Source organism: Panulirus ornatus, chromosome 19, assembly GCF_036320965.1.
Source record: "Panulirus ornatus isolate Po-2019 chromosome 19, ASM3632096v1, whole genome shotgun sequence".
NCBI lineage: Eukaryota > Metazoa > Arthropoda > Malacostraca > Decapoda > Palinuridae > Panulirus > Panulirus ornatus.
Genome location: NC_092242.1, coordinates 53,195,020 through 53,201,019, shown reverse-complemented (window position 1 = coordinate 53,201,019; position 6,000 = coordinate 53,195,020). Strand labels below are relative to the sequence as shown.

Sequence of the window (6,000 nt, the reverse complement as noted above, 5' to 3'; positions counted from 1 at the left end):
TTTTTTTAGAAAATGTGGTACTGGAGTAATTAATTTGTTTTTATTTTTTCTCTTGTTCGAACACGTTCCACAAATTGAAATGTGTATATCATCCTGTATTTCAGAGGATATAGTAAGAATTATACTAATCACTGGTAAAAATGCAGACCTATAATTGTTGTGAATAGTTTAACATCCTATGTCTTATTTTATGATATACTGCTATTGTATAGTTGCCAACAATGAATGGGCATCTCGTGTGAGAGAAAATAACAAAAGAAAAAGAGAGAAAATGATATGAGTTCAGTAGGTGTTTGCAGATCTGACTCAAAGATAGTAAGTTACATGAAGAGGATAAGACAAGGGAAGGAAGAGAATTCCACAGCTTCGCTATGCGAGGGAGGCATCATAAGAGCTAATCCTCGAGAGGCAAGTCTCCACACACAAGCGGTGGGAAGCAGCAGCCAGATGCGTGCCACGGGTGCCAAACCCTGTGGATGAGGACATATGCGAACACCTCACGAGAACAGCGGCCAAAATAACATCCACAGGAGAGAGAGAGAGAGAGAGAGAGAGAGAGAGAGAGAGAGAGAGAGAGAGAGAGAGAGAGAGAGAGAGAGAGAACACTGCAGCAGGAGCAGCCCTGTTCCTAAGTGTGGGTGGGTGCTGCAGTTTGACCCATCGTAACCGGTAGTTTGACTGGGTCGTTGTTGACGAGCATAAACCTGATGTGGATGGCATTTTCAATTCAACAGTAAATATGATCAATTTTTCAATTTCTCATCATAGCTGGGATGGGTTTATATCTAGAGGGGGGGGGTCATAATGCGTGATGACATGAGATGTACTGGCGTGGCTTAACGGTGTAACTGATGACTTCAGGCGTACTGACTGGATTTGACCTTGACATGCTGGGTCAAATGACGTCATGGTAACATTAGTGACGTCAGGAGTACATGCGAGACTTGAACCAGACCCGCTGGATCAGATGACGTCATAGTAACATTAGTGACGTCAGGAGTACAGGCATGACTTGAACCAGACCTGTTGGATCAGATGACGTCATAGTAACATTAGTGACGTCAGGAGTACAGACGGGACTTGAACCAGACCCGCTGGATCAGATGACGTCATAGTAACATTAGTGACGTCAGGAGTACAGACGGGACTTGAACCAGACCCGATGGGTCAGATGACGTCATGCTGCCATTGACAGCACTCAACTCTGAAACGGTGGGTCGGATGACGTAACGATGATGTAGATGACGTCAGACGGAACGGTGCAGTTGCCTCTGAAACACTGAATAAAATTACGTTTGGCCGATTTTGGTGACGTCATGTGCACAAGCGAGGCCTGACCCCACCGTGCTGACTGGCTGGCTGGCTGGTAACGTCATGGGTTTCTGGCCAACCTTAACCCTGCCATGCAGGGGATGATGACGTCATGCAGACTTCAATGACGTCAGTTTGAACGGTGTAGCTTTACCCTAATACGTATGGTTATGTGATGTCATGCTGCACTCATGACGTCAAGTGCACACCGCTGGGACTCGACTCTTATATTCTGTGTCATATGACGTCATGCTGACACTGATGAGGTCAGCTGGACCCCCCAGAGCTTGACCCTTGACATGCTGGGTCAGCTGATATCATCCTGACATCCGTGTCGTCAGGTGCACTAGACATGGATCGTCGCTAAACACCCGGTCATATGACGTCACTGATGAAGTCAAATGAGCCAGCTCGACGCTCACAAGGTGTGTGGTCAGGTGATGTCATGCTGATATCGATAATGTAAAGACGGCTTGACCCTATACACGCTGCCTCAGATGACGTCAGGCTGACACCGATGACGTCAGGCGTACCAACGGGGGTCTACCTAGACACCTGGGTCAGATGACGTCAAGCTGGCACCGATGACGTCAGGCGTACTAGCGGGGCTCAACCTAGACACCTGGGTCAGATGACGTCAAGCTGACACTGATGACGTCAGGCGTACTAGCGGGGGTCTACCTAGACACCTGGGTCAGATGACGTCAAGTTGACACTGATGACGTCAGGTGGACCTTTGGGCACAGACATGCTGGTACAGATGACATCATGCTGATGAAGTCACAGGAACTGACATCGCGAGGTGTATGGGGACAACGGGATATGATACCGACATATATAGATTCATATACTTTCCACATTTTTCTTCTTCTTCTTTGAAATTTTCTTGCGCAGTTCAAATCCGGAATTTCACAGAAACGAAGCAGGAAAACCGTACACTCGCGAACGAGAACCAGACGGACGCTTGAAGCTTCGCCCACATGTGGTCGAAACTGTTCAAACCACTCTGTCTCTATCTGTCGAGACTGACGGTTCACAGCAGTTTCGTTTCAGCTCGTTGCATGACTGCTGTCCCCGACTGTACCACCGTGAAAAAAAAAAATAGAAGGCTAGACATGCACTCATTTTTGGACATGCACTCATTTTCTAGTTCGCGATACACGCGCCCGGGTCAAAGCTTCGTCTCTACCTGTCGAGACAAAAAGCTCGACACCGCTTCGTTCAGGCGTGGCCCAGAACTTTTGTCCGGGGGTGTTCAGCCACCAACTCTAAATGTAGTAGAGAGAGAGAGACCCCTCACTAACCCGTACACAGACCCACTAGCGCTCCTAATAAACCATTCACACCACATAACATACCACGTGTACCATATATATATATATATATATATATATATATATATATATATATATATATTTTTTTTTTTTTTTTTTCAAACTATTCGCCATTTCCCGCGTTAGCGAGGTAGCGTTAAGTACTGAGGACTGGGCCATTGAGGGAATATCCTCACCTGGCCCCCTTTTCTGTTCCTTCTTTTGGAAAATTAAAAAAAATTGAGAGGGGAGGATTTCCAGCCCCCCGCTCCCTCCCCTTTTAGTCGCCTTCTACGACACGCAGGGAATACGTGGGAAGTATTCTTTCTCCCCATATATATCTTGGAAAGAATCACAATTTTGCGCATGATCAAGATATTCTTATGAGTCCAAGGGGAAAATGAAACACGATAAGTTCCCAAGTGCACTTTCGTGTAATAATCACACACACATATATATACTTATACCAGTGTTGCGAATGTGGAAGAGAGAATATCTGGTGGAGTAGAGAATATCTGAACTCATACTACAACGATATTCATGAAGATACGGTATTTTGAAAATCTTTTCCCGTTTCGCATCGACAATAACGAAGTTTAAATATTCCGTTTTTGATTAACTCTGCCGTGACTGCACCCCTGGGAGCTCTCTCTCGCTGATGGGTATTAAAGTAACTTTTATTGTAACGTCATCTACAGTAATGGAGTTGGCTGGAAGAGTAATGGATATCTAATAAGAGCTTGGACAAAATGCCAATTTACTGCATGGTCAAGTTGTATGGATCTATGATAAACCTGCCTAAGTGTAAAAAAAAACGCTATGTGTGTGTGTGTGTGCGTGTGTGTATGCGTGTGTGTAGATACTATTGCAAAATGTGAGTAGTTACATGGTCGAATGTGCAGACTACTTCAGATGTATGAGAGAAAATTGTGTGGGAATGTTCAGGGAGGCGGTGGGCCACCAGTGGTTCATTACCTGAGGTGCAGTAGAGATTTTGCAGAGCTTAATGTTCTTTGCTGCTGCAGATGCAGGTTAGGCCAGCAACAACACACTCATCAGTGAATATATATAATAATTATCATTATTATCATTATTACACTTATTCGCCGTCTCCCGCGTTTGCGAGATAGCGCAATTAAACAGACGAAAGAATGGCCCCACCCACCCACATACACATGTATATACATACACCAGTTGTGCTTATATGGTTGGGATGGGTGAGTAAATACTGACTAGGAGAACTCATCTCAAAAATATGGAGTGAAGAAGGTCTGGGGACAGATCGAGTGTGTGATGGAAGAACAGGCTTGAGTGAAGCGTCGGGGTATAAGGCATTAACATTTAGAGAGTTCTTAAGACGTGCATGGACTAGACTGAATCGGATCGATGCGGTATACGAGGGGCGACGAGGTAATATCAGTGCGTTGAAGCAGGGAACATGAAATGATGAAGGTCAGTAGTGGAATTAGTCTGCTGGTTCCACTGAGGATGGTAGGTCTTGGAATCTGTACGACATGAACAAGTAAGGAGTGAATGTACGTAAACAAGGCCGTTGTTCGTCCGTACGTGGCCTTAGTATGCCTAAGCCGGAGACGGACTTTGGAACACGAAAATATATACAACAATTACGAAATAAAAAATTTGTCCGGATTAATCAAAGCTTGAATATTAAAATCCTTTGAGCTTTGTGTATCACTTTTGAAAATTCATGATAAAAATTCAGCAAAAATAGCATCATAATTAAGAATTCATACAGAATTTACTGGAATTAGATTTTGTCAGATGTTTTTGTTTCTCCGCATGCAACAGAGGTCAACAGATGTGTGAATGTTGTATGGGAAATAAGATAAGACAGTCTAGACTTCACCGTTGCTACATGTAAGGATTGGTTCCGACCGCCACGTTCTGCACTTGATACAAATTGCAGTAGTTAAGTTGAGGAGGAGAAGTTGCACAAGTGCGGCTCGTATGGTGAGCCATTTAGAAGGTGGTATTGATGATGCTCCTAAAGGGAGAGGTTTGGTCGGTGTGTGGAGCGGAGCAGGAGGAGGCACCTCACTATAATGACAAGGTAATGTATACCACGACAGATGATATGTCTTGCTCTTGGCCCTTCTCTCAGGTTCAGGGTCTACTTTGGGTAAGGGATAAATGGGGTTGATGTGTAAACACCTACGAGAGATGTACGACTAAGAATTAAGGATGGCTTAATCCTTTATGATGAAACATCCCTCAAAGGACGGTGCGATCTTGTGGTGTTCAGGATGGAGGTATCGTAAGCTGCCGAGGCAGATGTGTACCAAATAACCAACTAAGAAGTAGCCTAGGTTTCCAAAGAAAAGGTAAACCAAGTTGCTGAGAAAGAGGCATACCAGGTGGCTCAGGAAGATGTCCACAAAGTTCCTGAGGATGAGGTATACAAAGTTGCCGAGGGAAAGATATACCTTGCTACAGGGGACGAGGTATACCTTGCTATAGGGGATGAGGTATACCAAGTTGTGTAGGAAGAGGTACACCAAGTTCTTAAGGAAGATGTATATACCAAGTTGTTGATAGAGAGGTATACCTGTTGGCCGGGGAGGATGCTATAGGGGTGGCATACCAGGTAGTCCGGTGTGAACAGTGTCTTGCAACAACTTCACCAACAAGACCCATCACATACGTACATCATGTAAGACATACATCATCTATCCACTTTCCAACTTCCGCCACACTGATCACTACGTCTCTCATATCTTCCATGATCACGCACAGCCTCGAAGGGACCCAGTGGACTGTTGCTGGTTGAACTTCTTTGTATTCTCTTCAAGGTAGACTGTAATAAATTTTTGCTTCCAAGATAAGTATAAGCGGAGTGGAGGTAAGCAGTGCGTCTGAAACACATGTCTGGTCAAGACAAGGCAGATTCACGTGACCACACATCCTGTGAGGTAACCTGGGGGAAGAGAGAGGGAAGAGAATGAGGCAGGGATGGGGTGGAAGGGTCGGCAGGTGAAGCGTGTGAAACAGAGAGAAGGGATGTTAGACGAAGGGGAAGATGGAACAGGGAGACTGTTAAAAATGTAATGACAATAACTGGGAGAGATGTGCAGGTAGAAAACGAGGGAGGAGGAGGAGAGGTAAGGTCAAAGAAAGGATAAAGACGGAAGAAAGAAAAAGGATGCAGAGAGATGGAGAGTATAAAAGAAACACGAGGCTCTCTGCATAAATTTTTCAGATGTATGATGGGAGCCGTGGAGGGTGGCGTGTGGTGCCGAGCACACGCCACCCACACCAGTCGTGGAGGGTGGCGTGTGGCACCAGCTCAGGACGCCAGATACCAGGGAAAATATTTTAATAATTCTTTCGTCTGTGGCTTTTCCTGTGTAACTGTCAG

At 45.1% G+C, this 6,000-nt stretch overlaps 1 long non-coding RNA gene across 1 annotated transcript in view; it reads right to left on the bottom strand.

Annotated features, from left to right (window-relative positions):
• The window catches only part of LOC139755502 (uncharacterized), a 1,033,757-nt gene that overhangs the window by 476,681 nt on the left and 551,076 nt on the right, over nt 1-6,000 (bottom strand). The gene's annotated exons all lie outside the window — the stretch shown is intronic.